The sequence below is a fragment of the Somniosus microcephalus genome, chromosome 3 (assembly GCF_052327205.1).
Source record: "Somniosus microcephalus isolate GS21.2 chromosome 3, FLI_Smic_1.0, whole genome shotgun sequence".
In the NCBI taxonomy this organism is placed as follows: Eukaryota; Metazoa; Chordata; class Chondrichthyes; order Squaliformes; family Somniosidae; genus Somniosus; species Somniosus microcephalus.
The window spans coordinates 49,037,465-49,058,696 of NC_140989.1; the positions used below are offsets into that span (position 1 = coordinate 49,037,465).

Genomic DNA, 21,232 nt, shown 5'->3' on the forward strand with positions numbered 1-21,232 from the left:
TATACAGCCCGAACACTGGAGTACAAGTCAGAGGAAGTTGTGAACAAACTGTAGGGTGCTCTGGTCAGACCACACCTTAAGTACTGCATCCAGTTCTGGTCAGTGAGACACAAGGGAGGCGTTCAAGCACTGAAGAACGTATGGAGAAGAGCCACAAGCCTGGTGCCTAGTGTCAAATGTCTGAGTTATGAGGAAAAACTGGAGAGACTTGCACTTTTCAGCCTGGAAAGGAAGTGTCCGAGAGGTGATCTTATAGAGATATATGTGATAGTTATAGGAACGGAAAAGGTAAATCTGGAATATTACTTTAAGTTAAATAGTGAGTGTAGGATAGTGGAACACAGGTTTAAAACTAGTAAAAGGTAAATTTAGGACTGATGTCAAGAAATCCTTCTTTATACAAGGAAGAGCATTGGAGGTGAAACCCTGCAATCTTTTAAGAAATGATGAGATGCTGCAATGGGGGGACTTTAGGATCTTTCTGGGTGGGTGATCACCCTTCTATAGATATGTGAAGAGAAAAGGATTGGTGAAGTCAAGCGTAGGTCCCTTGCAGTCAGAATCAGGGGAATTTATAATGGGGAACAAAGAAATGGCAGACCAATTAAATACATACTTTGGTTCTGTCTTCACAAAGGAGGACACAAATAACCTCCCAGAGATGTCAGGAACATAGGGTCTAATGAGAGGGAGGAACTGAATGAAATCAGTATTGTAGGGAAATGGTGTTAGGGAAATTGACGGGATTGAAGGCCGATAAATCCCCAAGGCCTGATAATCTACATCCTAGGGTACTTAAGGAAGTGGCCCTAGAAATAGTAGATGCATTGCTGATCATCTTCCAAAATTCTAGAGAGTCTGGAACAGTTCCCATGGATTGGAGGGTAGCTAATGTAACCTCACTATTTAAAAAAGGTGGTAGAGAGAAAACAGGGAATTAAGCCTGACATCAGTAGTGGGGAAAATGCTAGAGGCCATTATAAAAGATGTAATAGCAGAGCACTTGGAAAACAGTGACAGGATCGGACAAAGTCAACATGGATTTACAAAAGGTAAATCATGCTCGACTAATCTACTGGAATTTTTTGAGGATGTAACTGGTAGAATAGATAAGGGAGAACCAGTGGATGTGGTGTATTTGGACTTTTAGAAGGCTTTCGATAAGGTCTCGCATAAGAGATTAGCATGCAAAGTTAAAGCACATGGGATTGGGGGTAAGGTACTGACTTGGATAGAGAACTGGTTGGCAGACAGGAAGCAAAGAGTTGGAATAAACGGGTCTTTTTCCAAATGGCAGGCAGTGACTAGTGGGGTACCACAGGGATCGGTGCTAGGACTCCAGCTATTCACAATATATATTAATGATCTCCAAATTTGCAGACGACACAAAGCTGGGTGGGCGTGTGTGCTGTGAGGAGGATGCAGAGAAACTCCAGTATGATTTGGACAGGTTGGGTAATTGGGCAGATGCATGGCAGATGCAGTATAATGGGGATAAATGCGAGGTTATCCACTTGGTGGCAAAAACAGGAAGGTAGATTATTATCTGAACAGCAAAAGATTGGGAAAAGGGGAAGTGCAGCGAGACCTGGGTGTCCTTGTGCACCAGTTACTGAAGGTAAGCATGCAGGTGCAGCAGGCGGTTAAGAAGGCAAATGGTATGTTGGCCTTCATAGCGAGAGGATTCGAGAACAGGAGCAAGGATGTCTTGCTGCAGTTGTACAGGGCCTTGGTGAGTCCAAACCCGGAGTATTGTGTGCAATTTTGGTTGCCTTTTCTGAGGAAGGATGTTCTTGCCATGGAGGGAGTGCAGCGAAGATTCACCAGACTGATACCTGGGATGGCAGGAATGACGTATGAAGAGAGATTGGGTCGATTGGGCTTGTATTCGCTAGAGTTTAGAAGAATGAGAGGGGATCTCATTGAAACCTATAAAATTCTAACAGGACTAGACAGACTAGATGCAGGAAAGATGTTTCCGATGGCGGGGGAGTCCAGAACCAGGGGTCACAGTCTAAGGATAAGGGGTAAGCCATTTAGGACTGAGATGAGGAGGAATTTCTTCACCCTGAGAGTGGTGAACCTGTGGAATTCTCTACCACAGAAGGCCGTTGAGGCCAATTCATTAAATATATTCAAGGAGTTAGATATATTTCTTAAGGCTAAAGGGATCTGGGGAGAAAGCAGGGACAGGGTACTGAATTTGGATGATCAGCCATGATCTCATTAAATGGCGGAACAGGCTCGAGGGGCCGAATGGCCTACTCCTGCTCCTATCTTCTATGTTTCCTCATCATTAACTATCTTGTGATCTCAATTGACCTCAACCTACCAAGGCTAGGAAAGAAAATAAGAATCAGCCAAGGTACCTCCTCGCAGTTGCTGTTGAGTGACCCACATTGGAAAGTGCGTGTGCGCGTACATATGCACACACAGGGCATAAAGTGAGAACAGCATTGGAGTGGGTTGCGATGTTTCCTCAGCCAAGGAACCTGTGGAGAATAGCCGGAATCATATCCCGGACAGAGACAGCCTTTGGAATCGAAACTGAAAGAAGAGGAAAAGTAACCTCAGCTACTCAAAGGATCAACAGTTAGCTTGTGGAATATTTATGATACAACAGAGGACTGAGATATACAGGAACTTTGGGGCTCAAATTCCAGTTTTAGTCAATCTTAGCAAAAAAAGTATAGATGTGAGTAAAATGTACTTCACCGTTTTTACTCGTTGACTTTTTCCTCAATAATTAGTGAGGTTGAGAGTTTCAGTCTCCTTGTGAGTCAGGCTTTACTCTCATACATGGTACTCCTGAGTTATTAGACCCATAAACCACTAACCCTACCCTCATTATTCATCCTGTACATATAAAAGCACCATTGAATTTTTCCAGATATAGAGTTAATTCAGTTGGCAGACTGGATTAAATTTAAATTAATGTGCTTGAGTTTAATCTAATCTGATCACCATTGTGAACAAAATAAGTTTAACTCGACTGCTCACCAATTAGAGCGCCAGAGACCGAGGACAGTTTAAACTGGGGGAAGGGAAAAGACAAACAATGATCTCACTGAAAAAAAAGCAGGCAAAAAAAATCATCTCCACATAGACAAAAGCCCTCATAATTTATGTTAACTGCACCCTTGACACTAGTCTCAAAAATAAATTCTGAAGCCACACAGCAAATAAAAACAATTCATGTTTTCTATTTTTTTTGTTTTCTATGGAGCTGCTAACTAGGTCAGTTCAAAATATTCAGTCCTTTGTATGATACAGAACTGAACAATACACTTAATCAAGATAAACACCAGAGATAAAAGTGCCTTATTTACAGCTCTGACTGCTATCCTTTTCCCTTGAGCTTTTCCATTAAAGACATCAGCCATACTGTTGAGTAGATATTTAGTTAAATATCCAATTAGCAACACAATGCTCACCTGCTTCAGCAACTCAACAACCAGCCATTAGGCTCTGCCCCACCCGTTCCAGTACAAAGAGGGCACCTACAAAAACAATCTGAAGGCTCAACATCCTACTGTTTATCCACAAATTCATTACTTCGCTTTGTATATGTGGGGCCTGAAGCTTATCTGTTCCATTGATGTAAGAGTTATTCTTTTCAGTTCTGTCAGTGTTGATTTCCCCACTCCCCAAATGTTTTTCCTTTCCTGAAGGAACCTGTACTGGGGTGTATTTCCATGGCTTCCAGAGTCCACTGGTGGTACGTCACTGAGGTGCCATTCGAACATACGAACAATGACAACAACAGCTTGCATTTATATAGTGCCTTTAACGTAGTAAAACATCCCAAGGCGCTTCACAGGAGCGTTATCAAACAAAATTTGACACCGAGCTACATAAAAAGAGATATTAGGACAGGTGACCAAAAGCTTGGCCAAAGAGATAGGTTTTAAGGAGCCACTTAAAGTAGAGAGAGGTAGAGAGGCGGAGAGGTTTAGGGAGGGAATTCCAGAGCTTAGGGCCTAGGAAGCTGAAGCCACAGCCGCCAATGGTGGAGTGATGAAAATCAGCGATGCGCAAGAGGCCAGAATTGGAGGAGCGAAGATATTGGTGGGATGTAGGGCTGGAAGAGGTTACAGAGGTAAGGAGGGGCAGACAGGAAAAGACCCACTGGTCCATTCAGCTGTGTGGCCGCACAGCGCTCTAGGGAACCCACGCAGTGGGCTTGCCAATGCAAAAACCACGCATGTGCGGCAATTTGAATGGGCAGGGGCTGCGCGGCACCAAAAAACATTACAGGGAACATTGCTCACAACCCCACCCGAAAGCCATGTAATCTCCTGGGAGAGGTGAAAAAACAGATAAAAATCCAGGCTAATTAGGGGGGGGCGGTGGGAGGGGTGGAAAAGAGTCAGGAAAATTTCTCTCTGAACTCCTTAGGCAATCAAAACTAGTCCAGGAGAGCACTCTGGCCCTGATGAATGTTATACAGTGCCTACCCTTTGTACGAGGTGATCTCTGGCAGCCTGTTTCACATGCCCACTATTCTCTGGGAAAAGAACCACCTCCCAACATCTATGGTGTGGATATTATCATGCGATCCAACCATGAGTTTTCAGAGGGGAGGTGTATTAGAACTGAGTCTCACCTTTCATTTTTCCCCTCAAGTAATTTACCCTCCCCATCCCTACCCCAACTACTCCTCTGCCTCCCTACCCATTTGTTAAAGGCAAATCATGTCTGACGAACCTGATTGAGTTATTTGATGAAGTAACAAAGAGGGTTGATGAAGGTAGTGCTGTAGATGTTGTATATATGGACTTTCAAAAGGCATTTGATAAAGTATCTCAAAACAGACTTATTCGGAAAATAGAAGCACATGGTATTAAAGCACATGGGCGGTGGTAACTTGGGTACAAAATTGACGAAGGGATAGAAGTTAGAGAGTAGTAGTAAACGGATGTTTTTCTGACAGGAAAGAAGTATGCAGTGGGGTCCCTCAGGGGTCGGTATTAGGACCATTGCTTTTCTTGTTATATATAAATGACCTGGACTTGGGTATAGTGTCAGCTGTGGCTCAGTGGGTAGCACACTCGTGCTCTGAGTCAGAAGGCTGTGGGTTCAAGTCCCGCTCCAGGGACTTGAGCACATAAAGCTCCATCTCCAATGCAGTGCTGAGGGAGTGCTGCACTGTCGGAGGTGCCATCTTTCGGATGAGACGTTAAACCGAGGCCCCGTCTGCTCTCTCAGGTGGACGTAAAAGATCCCATGGTACTATTTCGAAGAAGAGCAGGGGAGTTATCCCCGGTGTCCTGGCCAATATTTATCCCTCAATCAACATAACAAAAACAAATTGCTGTTTGTGGGAGCTTGCTGTGTGCAAATTGACTGCCGCATTTCCCACATTACAACACTCCAAAAAGTAATTATTTGGCTCCCATGTTAGCTGATATTGTTAACGGTTCTCTCTCCTCAGGTACTGTCCCCCCCTCCCTCAAATCTGCCATCCTCTCCTCAAAAACAAACCTTGATCCCTCCATCCTTGCAAACTACCGCCCCATCTCCAACCTCCTTTTCCTCTCCAAAGTCCTTGAACGTGTTGTCGCCTCCCAAATCCGTGTCCATCTTTCCTGCAATTCCATGTTTGAATCCCTCCCATCAGGTTTACCACCCTTGCCACAGTACCGAAACAGCTCTCAAAGTCACAAATGACATTCTTTGTGACTGTGACAAAGGTAAACTGTCCTTCTTGACTTGTCTGCAGCCTTTGAGACGGGTGACCTCTCCACCATCGTCCAGCTGGGTGGGACTGCACTCGCCTGGTTCCATTCTTATCTATCTAATCGTAGACAGAGAATCACCTGCAACGGCTTCTCTTCCTGCTCCCGCATCGTTACCTCTGGTGTCCCCCAAGGATCTATCCTTGGCCCCCTCCTATTTCTCATAGAATCACGTTGCAGGTGATTCTCTGTCTACATGTTGCCCCTTGGTGACATCATCCGAAAACACAGCATCAGTTTCCACATGTACGCTGACGACACCCAGCTCTACCTCACTACCTCTTCTCTCGACCCCTCCACAGTGTCTAAATTGTCAGACTGCTTGTCCGACATACAGTTCTGGATGAGCAAAAATTTTCTCCAATTAAATATTGGTAAGACCGAAGCCATTGTTTTCAGTCCCCGCACAAACTCCGTTCCCTAGCCACTGACTCCATCCCTCTCCCTAACATCTGTCTGGAGGCTGAACCACACTTCGCAACCTTGGTGTCATATTTGACCCTGAAATGAGCTACCGACCACATATCCGCAGCATAACAAAGACCGCCTACTTCCACCTCCGTAACATCGCCCGTCTCCGGCCTTGCCTCAGCTCATCTGCTGCTGAAACCCTCATCCATGCCTTTGTTACCTCTAGACTTGACTATTCCAATGCACTCCTGGCTGGCCTCCCACATTCCACCCTACGTAAATGTGAGGTCATCCAAAACTCGGCTGCCCGTGTCCTAACCCGCACCAAGTCCCGTTCGCCCATCACCCCTGTGCTTGCTGACCTGCATTGGCTCCCGATTAAGCAGCGCCTCGATTTCAAAATTCTCGTCCTTGTTTTCAAATCCCTCCATGGCCTCGCCCCTTCCTATCTCTGTAACCTCCTTCAGCCCCACAACACCCCCCAACCCACCCCCGAGATATCTGCACTCCTCTAATTCTGCCATCTTGAGCATTCCTGATTATAAATCGCTCAACCTTTGGTGATCGTACCTTCTGCTGCCTAGGCCCTAAGCTCTGGAATTCCCTCCCTAAACCTCTCTATCTCTCTTTCCTTCTTTAAGGCGCTCCTTAAAACCTACCTCTTTGACCAAGCTTTTGGTCACCTGCCCTAATTTATCCTTATGTGGATCAGTGTCAAATTTGTCTTAAAATACTCCTGTGCAGCGCCTTGGGTCGTTTTACTACATGAAAGGCGCTATATAAATGCAAGTCTTTCATTTCTATAGTGAGTACAATTTTGAAGGTTGTGGACGATACAAAACTTGGCAACGTAGTAAATAGTGAGCATGACACTTGCAGACTTCAGGAAGACATAGACACATGGCAGATGTAATTTAATGTGATGCACTTTGGGAGAAACAACATGGAGAGGCAGTATAATCTAAATGTTACTATTTTGAGGTGGGTGCAAGAACAGAAGGACCTGGGGGTGCATATTCACAAATCTTTGAAGGTGGCAAGGCAAGTTGAGATGGTGGTTAAGAAAGCATATGGGATACTTGGCCTTGTAAATAGGGGCATTAAATACAAAAACAAGGAAGTTATGCTAAACCTTTACAAATCTCTGGTTAGGCTTCAGCTGGAGTATTGTGTACAATTCTGGGCACTATACTTTAGGAAGACCCTGGAGAGGGTACAGGAGGTTTACCAGGATGATACCAGGGATGAGGGAGTTCATTTATGCGGCGAGACTGGAGAAGCTGGGATTGTTCTCCTTAGAGCAGAGAAGGTTAAGGGGAGACCCAATAGAGGTATTCAAAATTATGAGGGGTTTTGATAGAGCAAGTGGGAGAAACTGTTTCCTCTGGCAAGTGGGTTGGTAACCAGAGGTCATAGATTTAAAATAATTAGCAAAAGAACTAGAGGGGAAATGAGGAGAAACTTCTTCACACAGAGGGCTGTTAAGATCTGAGCACGCTACCTGAAAGGGTGGTGGAATCGGATTCCACAGGAACTTTTAAAAGGCAATTGGACAGTACGTGGAGAGGGCTAATTTGCAGGGTGATGGGAAAAAAGCCAGGGTGTGGGACTAAACTGAACAGCTCTTTCAAGAGCCAGCACAGGCATGACAGACTGTAAGATTCTATGATTCTATACTCCCCTTCCATTATCCCAGACTTGAATTCCCCTTGGATAATCCCTCTCTCGTCATTCTCCAAAGGGCCCATAGAGACTTGTCGCTGTTTCCTTATGGGCAGTGGCAGCAACTCCAACTGCCCCATCCTCCTCTATTGCCAGCCATCCAGCCAGCTTACCTGCTAGTGGCTAATCTCGCCAAGCTCCTACCCGTCCAATTCACTTCACTCAGAACTGCCTCCTCAGACTCTGCCAGTGGATCAACAATCACCACCCCCTTCACATTTCCTGCCAAAAAGTCCACTCACCCTTGCACAAGACCTTTGCCATCCACAACCTTATTGTGGATGTTAGCATTGACTTTATGGCTTTGACTGAAGCTCGACTCACAGGTGGTGACACCTTGCCTTTTACAGCCTTCCCATGTAGCTATACTTTCCACCACCTGCTGTGTCCAAACCACCGTGTAGGCAGTGTGATCATCATCAAATCACATTTTGGTCTCTTCCCCCTATTGCCAGTGTTCCCTGTAAGGTGCGCGGCGCTCCAGGGAACCCACACAGCCGGCTTTTCAATGTAAAAACCACGTGGTATTTTGAATGGCCCATGCAGCCCCGCAGGGCCAAAAATATTACAGGGAACACAGCGTACCATTATAGCAACTTTTCCTCCTTCAAGCAGTTTGCCTTGTTCCGCCCCTCCTTTAAATCCTCATTCTCTACTCCCCCAATTGATCCTCAATTTTGACCAGATATCCTCCCTCCTTATCTCTCTCAGCCTCTGCACTGAGCGTTTCCTCAACTTCAGTGATTCCAATTTCCACCTCAACACACCATGCCCTCTCTCCTCTGATTTCACTCCCCTCCTATCCTCCCTAACCCTATCCCTCTACATAAACTCTACCCATATTTGCAGCCGCATCTTCAACCTTGACATCTCACCTGCAATGTTCACAGTAATGGTAAAGGTCTCATGCAGGCCTCCCACTGGCTTTTCCAGTGTAAGTACCACGCATTCGCAGAAATTTAATGGGACCGTGCAGTAAAAGAAACAGGCCACGCAGAACAAAGCGCAGCTGACAGGGAACATTGCTCACCTGGTCTTCCTAGTCCCATGATCTTGATCACAGACAAGACCATCTCTGACCATTTCTTTGAATCACTCACCGCCTGCACCCCCATACCCACTTCCAAACCAACTTCTTTCTGCATCTGGCCCTGGAAAAACTCCCCTAAGTCAATTACAACTGCACTTTCAAACTCCCAACTGTCTTTGGCCTTCCAGTCACTAAACTTCTGCAGCTATCAATCTGCTCATCAACTCCCTCACACCACCTTTAATGCCATTTGTCCCAGTAAAATTTTTACTGTCTCCCATCCTAGTCGTTCCTTCAGTAGCATCCTCATCTTCACTCCCTCAAGTCCAAATGGCGCAGACTTGAGCATATTTGACGCCTATCTGGTTTAGCCATCCATCACCAGATGGATTGGGCCTCACCCTCCTGTGCTAAAACCACCTACTGCTGCAGAACCAAAGATAGTCCGTGGCTTCTTTTCTCCACTACCAACCTTTTCCTTCGACCCCTCTGCCTAGCCACTTCACTTTCGACAAGTTCAAGGTGCACAAGAACTTCTTTGTCACCAAGATTGAGACCATCCTTTCCGCTGCTTCTCCCCTGCCCCTTATCCATCAAGACAAACCTCCTCCCAGGCTCCCCCTGCCCTAGCACTGATCCTTTGTTGTTCTCAGTTACTATCCTATCTCCCTTCATACCCTTTACACGATCATCTAGTCTGAGACACTCCGCTGCTCCCTTGACCCCATTTCCATTAAACTGCTCATTATCCAACTTTCCTTCCTGGTCCCCATGCCAACTGACACTGTAACTGGTTCCCTCTCCTCAAGTACTGTCGCCCTCCCCTAAAACCCCACCTTCGACCTCTCTGCCTTGCAAACTACCACCTTTCCTCTCCAAAGTTCTTGAGTATGTGATTGCCTCCCAAATCCATTCCAAATCTTACCCACAACTCAACGTTTGAATCTCGCTAATCAGGTGTCTGCCTCTGCCACAGCACTGAAACAGCCCTAATCAAAGTCACAAGTGACACCCTCTGCGACTGGGATCATGTGCATTTTACCCCACCTACTCAGTTTACTTAACTAAAACCAGTTCCCTCCTCCAAAAGGCAGAATTGTAGACCCACAATGGACCTATGATGTCACCAGGCTAAGAAATTGGACTTCTTTTACATTATGGAGTGCACAGTGGAGGGCGATCTCCCTCCACTGTGCACTCACATAGCGTAAAAACACCTTTTGATATGCTGGAGCCTCTGATAGAAAATGCATTATTTAAGGACCATCTATAATGGCTACATAACACAAGAGTCAAAATGGCAGGGGAGAGGGAAGTTAATGCTTCTTTGCATATAGGCACATGTTTTTAAAAAGGTCAGTTTTTTTTTTTAAACAGAGTGCTTTGGGGGAGGCCACCAAGAAAGCTGCTCCTTTCTAAAATTGTGAAAAATATGATAATTATAGGTGGCTCCTTAACTGAGAAACCAGATCTAACAAAAATAACATGCACTGTTTTTAGCTATGTCCTTAATAGCAGTTGCAGAAGCGGGGAACTGGTATGCGGACATTAGTCTCCTGTGAACTGAAACATAGAAGCATGAAATGCAAAAATGCCTAAAACAAATCCCAGTAACCTACTGTATATCAAACTTCTCCTTGATAAACACGCAAACACCCCTCACTCACTAATAGACTAACATATTAGTCTCTACCCCCTAATAATAAGCCAACATAAACCTCCCCCTCCTTCCCAATAAAGAAACCATATACATCGCTCTCACTCAAACATCAGCTAAAAGCCCTCTTAACTCCGATAAAGTTTTACTAAAGCTGTCATTAAAGTAAAGACTGACCCAGCCATTCAGTGTCATCATAAATTATGCAGAATAGCTGATTTAAGAAGCCTGCTGAAGTCCTGCATTGTGAACATTCAGTAAACAGGAGGGATTAACGTAACAAAGCAGTCTCAAGGGTGGCAACAATTTTGGTAACCATTCGCTTTGGACTCCAGAAGAGCAACACGCAATTTCGCCCAGATGAAAGAACCTCCTTTGAGTTTACAAAGATGAAGCGTCCTTGTGGCTTAGTTGGTAAATGCACTTTCTGGTGTGGTACTGAACGATACAGAGGTGGCGGTCTCAGATTCAACAACAACAACTTGCATTTATATAGCACCTTTAATGTTGTAAAATGTCCTACGGCGCTTCACAGGAGCGTAATTAGACAAAAATTAACACCGAGCTAATCAAGGAGACATTAGGCAGGTGACCAAAAGTTTGGTCAAAGAAGTAGGTTATAAGGGGCGTCTTAAAAGGAGGAGCGAGAGAGGCAGAGAGGTTTAGGGAGGGAATTCCAGAGTTTAAGGTCTAGACTGCTGAAGGCACAGCTGCCAGGACTCAATCTCTAATCTACGCTCAACCAGCCAATCACAGCCCAGGCAGCAGGAAGCACGACAACTGGCCACTGCATTCAAGGACCAGGGAGGAAGAAACACACAGCCAACCGATTGCTATCCAGTGATTCCAACTGCAAGGTGCCTCAGCAGGGATGTCAGGTGAGGGCAGGATTAGACACAACCCTCTTGGTCAAATAGCTGACCAACATAAAGCACACAGATGAAGAATGGTGACTCGGCGAGGGACATGAGGCTTGCCAGCATCCCTGGAACCATATCCCAACAAGTCAGCAGTTTCAGGAGAGGAGAAAAACAGGAGAAACCTGGGGGAAGGGAGAAAACGAGAACAGCAAGGGTTGGTCAGATCCTTCTTCAGTTCTGGCAGTGAAGCAATTGACACCAGCATAGATCAGTTGGTCCGAATGGCCTGTTTTAGTGCTGTAGATTTTACGTAATTCTTTTCTATCTTCAGCTTTCTCTTCCCCTCCCCCACACAGCTGAAGCTCACCCAAAAAGGAACTTGATTTCAAACCAGAGAAAAAGCACTGAAAGACTGGTTTACCCAAAACAAAGCTTTGATGCTTTGTGTGAACTGAATGTCCTGCTTATAATATTGAATGTGTGAGGGTATTGTTGCTGACAGTAGCAGACGCATTGGCTCTGTGCTGAATTGGACAATAAACAAACATTCTTTTTTCATCAGCTTCTCATTTACAAGTTAAGTCCTTCAGAGCTCAGCCGCTGTTAAAAAAAACCCTTTCTGACAAACCCCTCACTCCCTCCCAAAATTTCTCCCTTTACCAGTGCGCACCAGAACTCAGTGGAGGGTATGGTTCCATGGAAAACAGCAACCCTCTGATGCCTCACTCAATTATTTTTGCTTCATATTCAAGCCTGGGCAGTATCAGCAAGCTATTTGACTGAGGCCAGTAGAACAGGTAAGCCTTATCTCATCCTCATTTGACATTCACACATGCATACAGCAGCAGAAGTCATTGGATGGAAACTAACTAATACTTTCAGCAGTGTGTTCAGTTTCGGTCACCAGGTCCTGGAGGTGGTGCAGAGCAGAACCATAAGGCTGATTCCTACTGTCAAAGAATTGAGTTATGAGGAAAGACTGGAGAAAACTGGGGCTCTTTAGCCCTCAAAGGAAGTGACTGAGAGGGGCCTGACTTATAAGAACTTAAGAAATAGGAGCAGTAGTAGGCCATTTGAGCCTGCTCCGCCATTCAATAAGATCATGGCTGATCTTCTACCTCAACTCCACCTTACTGCACTATCTCCATATCCCTTGGTTCCCTTATTATCCAAAAATCTACCGCCTTTCACGACCTCAGGGCGTCCCAAAGCACTTTACAGTTAATTAAGTACTTTTGAAGTGTAGTCACTGTTGTACTGTAGGCAATTGGCACACAGCAATGAAATAAAAGAGATAACTTTTTTTTGTGATGTTGGTTGACAGATAAATATTGGTCAGGACACCAGGGGAACTACCCTGCTCTTCTTCAAAAAGTACCATGGGATCTTTTACGTCCACCCAAGGTCTCAGTTTAAAGTCTCACCCAAAAGGCAGTGCAGCACTCCCTCAGTACTGCACTGAAGTGTCAGCCAAATTATGTGCTCAAATCTCTGGAGTGGGGCATGAACCTACAACCTTCTGACTCAGAGGCGAGAGTGCTACCAATGTGCCATTTCTGACCAGAGGATCACAACCTTAAGTCCTGCTTCTACCCATCACTCAATATTTGTCTTCGTTGAGACACTGGATAAAAGATACACATTATTGTGAAGTATTCCATATTATTGGGGGTGGGGAATAAAAGGAAAAGAAATGCTGGACTAGCTCACACCATTGATTGGGAAGAAGTGCCAGCAGTGGTGGACAACAGGTACAAGCACTACCACTGTACAGAATTACAGTAGGAGAGAGAGAAAATAGCTGCTGGGGGCAGAGCGCAGCAATATTGCACACAACCTATAACACTCACCCAAGAGGACTGTATTCTGATCAGTTCACTAGGACTTCACTTTATCAACGTCAGCACAAGGTAGTCATTTCAATTTTCAATTCAAGGTCTGCAATGTAAATAAGACAGGACTCAGGTAGAATACCAAAGCTTTTTTTAAAAAAAAATTCTGCTGAAAAGATAACAGTTTTAATCATCCGTAATAATACTAACCATTATGTTACATAGACATAATAAGGATTTTTTTCTGAATTGTCTGCCTTTTTGTTCTGAAGGTATTGGCTCGATAGCCTACGGGAGCGGATAGTCCTCGAGTACCTTGCCCAAGACGTGCGAGAGTCTAGACAGTGAGTATCAGCGGCCTACCCCACTTCGAGGAACATCATGATCGAGCCTGATCCATCATCCATACTTTCCAGCAGGAGTCTCTGGGTAGGGATCAGTACTGTGAACCCTAGCTGATGTTTCCCTTCCCCAGGTAGAGGCCAATTGTAGTACCCCAACTGCTGTCCCAAGTGTCACCGGTTTAAACTTGGGATCAAATCCAGCCCCTTCTGAGTTGTATTGCTTTTGTGGTAAGATTGTTTGAAAAATATATGCGGGAGTCATCCCTGGACTATTACTGAATGTTTGCCAATAGCCACATTATAACAACACTGGCAGAAATGCCTGAGAGCAGCTTGCCCTTCAGACCAGAATAATGGATCACACAGGATGGAAATACAGTAGTGGATAAAGTGAACTTATAAAAGGCCTGAGGGAGGGTGGGGGTAGAGTATAGTCTATTCAAATTATCACGGTGTAAAAATCACTAGAATACCCAAACCAAAAGGTTTGATTACTTTCTCTAAAACCCTGTAGTATGTGAGAAGTCAAGGACCTAAAATGCATTTAAAGGATTTTTTCTTCCCTGCTTATGCAAGTTGTGAAGTTCAGTAAACACCACAGTATGTACAGGACAACATTTAGAGGAAATTAATTCTATTCAAATCTCCTCCTCCCCCACCGTCAGACCAGTGATAAAAACACCCACTTTATCTCGTGCAGCAGGATTTGGGAGACAGCAGAATGTCACATTTGCCACTGTGTCACACCTCAGGGATCCCATTATTAAGAGTAAACTTTGTTGACAATTTCTGAAACCTGTGTGTTTGCATTTCAAGCAGCACTACTAAATATACTGAATTAACACACTTCATTACCAGTACTTTACATATGCTAAAGTAATCCAAACTTATCAACTGATCTCAGCCAGGCAGTAGTAGGGACAAACACCTGGCCTCTGCTCCCCAAGGGAAGGCTCCAACTGAAAGGTCTGTATAGGTATGATTTTTGGATGAGGACAAGATCGAGCTTGACTGTGATGCCTTCACCACCCCCACCCACTCACGTTCTAGGCTCACACATTAAGTAAAGGTTATTTGGATGACAATGGAGGGTGGCCATTGCCTGTGGAATCAAAGTCCAGGACGAACTGTTGCCTTTAGGAGAGGAAAATATTGAAGGGTGAAAAAATCCCTAATAAAGCCTGCAAACACCGATTTTAACGTCTAAACTTCCTGTGTGTAATAACGATGATCGTGTACGTACAACTTCACCAATAATCTTACTGAATTTCTTGCAGGGTGATAATTGCAATATCCAGGATGCACCGCGTTTAAATGGAATTCTAACAAGGACATTGCGATAGATTTGCAAAGTACTGAAAGGAGTGAATTCTGTTCTTTAGTACAATCTCTGCAGAAAATAGATCACATTGTGTTTGTTTAGCCAAGCTGTATGAGATTGTGCATCATTTATTTTGGGTGGGGAGGGTAGATATGCGGAGATGGCGAAGAGACGGTGTGATCCACCATATAGCATTTTTAGGGGAGAAAAGGAAAACAGGCTGAGGGCTATCTCACTGAGGCCGGGCGGTGGCGCTTCCTGTCTCCTCACTCCGACCACGTGGACCTGTCAGTTTCCAGCGTTCTCTCGACAAGCTGCAACATCTCATTCAGGAAACTGACACGAGCGAGAACCCATTTATTGGCTTCCCATTCTCCACCAGGCCCAGAATCCGGGGCCCGTATTAAACACAAACTGCTTCGAAAAAAATAATCGGTGAACTCTTACTTTCGTTTTTGTTTCCAACGGAAGCAATGCATTTAACCCGCCAATTTAAACTGTAAAATCCCAAGTTCGCTACCCAAAAATTACAAATAAACAAAAATAAAGCGTTTGAGATGAGAAAGTTAAACGCGCCACGACAACCCCCAAAGCGGAAAATGCTACGTGATTCCGAATGCAGCCAAATGTTGTTACACGATTACGATTGCTCTCATAAAAACACACGTATTAAAGTTTGCAGAATTTTATTTTTAATAAAAAATAGCGAATCAATGCATTCTATAAATAACTTTTACACGTCCTAAATCAAAAGAAAATATATGAAAGCGCAGTAGGTGGAGGAGGGGGGGGGCCGTAGTCCAAAATCCACCCACGGTGTACGTTTTAATAATAATTTATGTATAAATAAAAGAAAAGGTTTTCGATGTGATACAAAGTGCAAGCTCAGCCTGGCGACGTGAAACGTGGTGCGAACGCTCGAGCCCCGACCGCAACACTTACGTTCCATGATTCCCGGGGAACGTTCTCTTCGAACGGAGAAAAAAGAAACCATTCGAAGCACGAGGGAACCCCAGCGGCTGACACGACTCTCATTATATTCAGAAACCCACTGCTCCGCCAGCCCTCATTAAAGAGACTCTCTACCCATTTAAAAATATATATATATACTCACGATCTTCCGGCACGTAGCGCTGCAGTCTATGGAACTGCTGCTTCTATTTTAAATATTTATTTATTTATTGAAATATATATATTTCCCCTTTTTGCTTTCCGAGTCTTGCGCTAGCAGCTGCTTCTCATCCGAACCAAGAAGCGAGAGAAACTCCAAAGAACGCCACGAAATCCCCTGCTGTTGCCATGGTAACGTGCCGCCGCCTGGAACCCCTCCCCTGACAGCAGCAGATGGCCCCGGACCCGTCGCTTTGTGTGTGTGTGTCTGTATCCTCAGAGAGAGGCGATGGAGCCACTCGGCCGTCTTTTTGTTTTCACCGACACAATAATAAACTCTTAAGGATCAATTCGGTTATTTTTTTCCACGAAGTTTTTTTTTTAAAAAGCGGGGGTGGTGGGAGTGCAATCCGCAGAACTGCAGTTGGCAGAAAGCGCCAACCAATGATATCGCTGGCCTCGGGGTTCCTCCACGTCATTTTGGCGGTAAAGCCTTCAAGGTTTTTATGGAAATGATGAAGGCGATGACGAGTGGTTGATTCAGAGACTGTAATGCGCTTAAGAGCCTTTAAAGATACTTTCTCCTGTATTTTGGGATATGCTGGCATTTTTCAATTTACGTGCCACCAGTATGCATCGGGCTTTGCTGTAGATTTTAAGGTGGTATGTTGATTAATTCGCTTAATATTAAAAAGTGTAAAAAAAACATGTTTTTAAGCAGATACATAATATATTTTTTTGTATTTTCAGGCATTTCAATAATTGAAACTCTATTAAGGGACACATGAAGACAACGATTCCCCCCGCTGACATCGTCGTGTAAAAGGCTCTATGCAAGTATTTATTTGAGGAATGGGAAATGCAGCCGAGTTAGCTGGTCTTGCCTGTAGGCACAACTAGCCTCAATGAGTAGATTGGAAAAATCAGCTAGTGTTCCCACTCCTGATTGATAACCAGTGAATAATATTGCAAAATGCATAAGTTTGTTGGTATCGGCATTAATTGAATTACTTGACCCACAGTGACTGTCTGGAGTAGCACATGAAAAATAGGGGATACTTGGACGAGCTGTCAGAGGGTGCCACTGTCTGTGGAACAGTACCACAGCAAAAGGGACAAGGAGGACTAAAAAAATAAAAAATAACTTTATAGACAACAACAACTTGTATTTATAAAGCACCTTTAACATAGTAAAACGGCCCAAGGTGCTTCACAGGAGCAATTATCAAACAAAATTTGACACCAAGCCACATAAGGAGATATTAGGGCAGATGGAGGTAGGTTTTAAGGAGCGTTTTAAAGGAGGAAAGGGTGGTAGAGAGGTGGCATGGTTTAGGGAGGGAATTCCAGAGCTTCGGGCCTTGACAGCTGAAGGCACGGCTGCCAATGGTGGAGCGACTAAAATCAGGGATGCTCAAGAGGGCAGAATTGGAGGAGAGCAGATATCTCCGAGGTTTGCAGGGCTGGAGGAGATTACAGAGATCGGGAGGGGTGAGGCCATGGAGGGATTTGAAAACCAGGATGAGAATTTTAAAATCAAGGTGTTGCTTAACCGGGAGCCAATGTAGGTCAGCGAGCACAGGGGTGATCGGTCAATGGGACTTGGTGCAAGTTGGGACACGGGCAGCAGAGTTTTGGAGGACCTCAAGTTTATGGAGGGTAGACATTGCGAGGCTGAAATTTAACTTCAGAAGGGGTGCAAAATGAGTGTTAGCTGATCGGCTGCCCGTTGTATACCTCCCCCCCCCCCCCCCCCGATTTTCCTTTCCATTGGTGTCATAGAATTATACAGCACAGAAGGAGGCCGTTCAGCCCATTGTGCCTGTGTCAATGGAAAGAAACATCAGGTGGGATGTATTACATTTGGCCAATTTACTACCGCCTTTTTTGCGCCCCCACCAAAGTTGAATTTCATCCTTTGTATTTAATGAATATTTTAGTTTTAAAAGAGTCACGATGGTGGGATGTCTCCAGCATTAAAATATGTTACTTAAAATTGGGTTGAAACCTGATCGATTTAGATGCTGCTTTTAATTTGTTACTGGTGCAGACTAAGATTATGAACTGCATGTGGAGTTCACAGATGGGCCTGGCCTCTCTGCAGTGCTGGCTCCTGGTTGAATGATGAGCAATGGAGAATGGATTCAGCCTCATCTGTGTCGTTTACTTTGCTGAAGTAATATAGAAAAGTCTCTCAAACTGATCAATTTTATCATGTGGTTCCTGCTGAATAAAATACTGTAACAATAAAATGTATTGATCGGACAGCATTACAGCGTACTTTGACCCACTGGTCCTTTTCCAAAATAAAGCTGCCTAGCTGAGTCTTGCCGATGTCTAGGAGTGAGTGCAAATGTCAGTTAAGGTTATGAGTTGAATTTACAAACCTACTTTCTGCATAAACTTACTATAATTTTCATCTGCTAATTAGTATATTTTGGTGGAAATTAAAGGAATTTTTCCCATGATTGACATTTTGTGAGTTTGAACCCTGCACTGAAGTTTGAGTGCATAATCTAGGCTGATACTTCAGTGTAGCGCTGGAAGAGTGATGCATTGGCTGAGGTCCTTTGGATGAGATATCCCACCTGTCCAAGTGTATGGCGACCTGTGGCATTATTCAAAGTTTCTTGGCCAACAGTTCTCCCTCAACCAAAACCATAAAAAGTGGATTGATTGGCCATTTACCTCCGTGCTGTTTGTGTGATATTACTGGTGTACAATGGCTACCATGTTTACCGAAATAACAGTCACTGCACTTCAAAAGTAATTAATTGTGTATAAAGAGTTTTGAGTTGAAAGGCACTATATAAATGCAAGTATTTAAAAATCATTTTTTGTATTTTTTCTCTCCCCTCTCTTGAAAGGCACTGAATCATGCTGATACACTGTTCCATATGTTCTGACAGCCCTCAGCTACCTTGTCCAAGTGTCCATTTTTCACACGTGAGTCCCAGGAGGCTATTACAGGGGGGAAAATTACAAGGCTCTAGGGAAGAGCAGGGAGTGGGACTAATTGGATAGCTCTTTCAAAGAGCCGGCACAGGCATGATGGGATGTATCCCCTCTTCTGTGCTATAAGATTCTATGATTTGACGGTAGTGGAACTGGTAGCATTACAGGTGAGCTTGAAACTGTCCTCTGCTGAAGTTCACATACACACCTGCGCACCAAGGGTCACTGGATAGCAATCGGGAGCTGATTTTTCCCCTCACTAGCTCAGCAAGTGGAAGAACACTGCAAATGTTCTCTGCTCGCTGCCTCATCCTGTACAGAACCCAGAAATGCCATGAATGTTTTAATAAAATTCCATTCATTTATTTGTTCATTCACATAAAATTTGAATAAAAGTTCCAAAGAATGGACAAGTAAAGCCATGCACACTCAGCGGGTCAATTATTTCAGATTATGATCATGACCTGGCGAGCTGCTTACTGAGAGGGATGTTGTATGTTACAAGGAGTGGAGGAGTCCTGTAGCTTTAATTGCCTATAAATCTGCTCCGGTCTCATCTCACTGACAGCCTGATACAATGAGCTTTTTCAAACAGAAATAGAAGAGGCTAATTTTATAGTGTGTGCATTCAGCCTGAAGTGAGATAATGGTAATAGTACATGTAGCCCAGTTCATTTAGGAGTAAATGTGCTAATAAAGTACTCTATTAATGAAACCTGTTTCTCTCAAGGTTGTTTTTTACTTGCATAGTTAATTTCAGCTCACTGTTTTGTTGGGATGTTAAGAGGTTCAGTCTATTCCGTAGTTAAGTGATAGCTAATGAAGCTCTCAATTTTGCTTGCTTGGTTACCAATGAGCAGAAAAGGAGCTGTTTAGTGGAATACATTTGATGAATTTGGAGAACTGGCTCCAGTGCTTCATGGTCATGATTTTTTGTTGCTGAGTCCTGGAGTCAGGGTCACAGAAAATGTATGTTATGTCACTGGAACATCACTACATGTGAATGTAAAATGGAAGGGTTCCTTTTGAGTTTGAAGATGCAGACTTGTCCCAAGGTATGGTTTTACATGAACCAGGATCGCTTGGCCATTCTTCTCATGTGAGCCCAAACAACTAGTGAAACCTTTCAACCAAGCCCAACTATTCTCCTCTTTCCAACAGGTTCCACTGAAAAGCAGAACCCTTGCAAGCTCTAGAGGTGCTGGAGTCAATTGTAGAGCCCCAGTTGATGTGCTGTTTGAGAACAGCTAAGTCAGCACAGCCCAGGAATTGAACTTGAGACCTTCTGGTCTCTATACCTCAGTACTATAGAGTCATTAACCTCTCCCCTGCCACCACCCCACCTCTTCCCAGCCCCAGTGGAGTTAATGTAATTGTAAAATAAAATTTCCAGCAGCAGAATTAATCTTATTCCCATTTCCCTATCTCCTTTTATATTCTTCCTTTTCAAATACTTAGCCAGTTTCTTTTAAAATAATGTTATAGTCTGCCTCAATAGCTCTCTGCGCTAATGCATTTTTCACAAGATAATACAGATGAGGAAGACCATTTGGCCCATCTTATTTCATTGATTCAAGATGCCCCATTGCAGTAACTAATGTTTCCTTAAATGGTTCCAGGGTTTTTGTATTGTTTTCTTTGTTTGAAGTACTTCTTGAAACCAGTTTGAATTTTGCTTTTTACTAGTTTGAAGTTGTGTCCCTTTGATCTGCTCTTGAATCATAGTTTGAAGTAATTTTCTGGATCTACTTTTTTTTATGCCTTTTACTGTCTTTTATACCTCAATAAAATCTCCTTTTTAAGGCTAAACAGCTTGGCTTTCTCTATTCTTTCCTTTTACCTCAGACTTTTACAATAGGGATCAGCTCTATAGCTTTTTGCTGAACTGCCTCCAGCAATTAAATGTCTTCTTTGTGTACCCGTGCCGAGAACTAGATGCAGTACTCAAGGTGTGAGGTTTGACCAGAATACATTTTAAGCATGACTTCCTCGGGCTTGTACTCTACTCTTTTGATTATATATTTGCTTTGTTGATTTTCACTCTGCCTTGGTTGGACAATTTGAATGTCGAGTGTACAAGGACCCCTAGATCTTTCAGCTGCATCCTGAGTCACAGTTGCTCTGCCTGATTGCTATCCAGTGGTTCCTGCTAGATTATCGGCAGGCTATTCAACCATGGAGGTTTCAATCATTAACTTCTTAGGCAGTCCCTCGGAACCGAGGATGACTTGCTTCCACATTAAAAATGAGTT

General features: G+C 44.0%; 1 protein-coding gene and 1 long non-coding RNA gene across 5 annotated transcripts in view; one reads left to right on the forward strand and one right to left on the reverse strand.

The window, feature by feature from the left end:
- The window catches only part of LOC147121033 (forkhead box protein N2-like), a 77,759-nt gene extending 61,369 nt beyond the window's left edge, over positions 1–16,390 (reverse strand). The window contains exons 1-3 of one of the 3 annotated variants that reach the window (XM_085980362.1): positions 16,030–16,390; positions 13,269–13,356; positions 2,370–2,547 (exon numbers count right to left, since the gene is read on the reverse strand). The gene's annotated coding sequence lies outside the window, so the exon portion shown is untranslated. Of the gene's footprint in view, positions 1–2,369; positions 2,548–13,268; positions 13,357–15,857; positions 15,974–16,029 lie in introns of those variants that run through there. The other 2 variants (XM_085980359.1, XM_085980360.1) reach the window with 2 other exon arrangements.
- The window catches only part of LOC147121032 (uncharacterized), a 130,432-nt gene extending 109,548 nt beyond the window's left edge, over positions 1–20,884 (forward strand). Inside the window, exons 3-4 of one of the 2 annotated variants that reach the window (XR_015076235.1) lie at positions 13,523–13,679; positions 16,776–20,884. This is a non-coding gene — a long non-coding RNA (uncharacterized LOC147121032). The remainder of the gene's footprint in view (positions 1–13,522; positions 13,680–16,775) is intronic. The other variant, XR_015076234.1, reaches the window with a different exon arrangement.
- Positions 20,885–21,232: the final 348 nt, after the last annotated feature.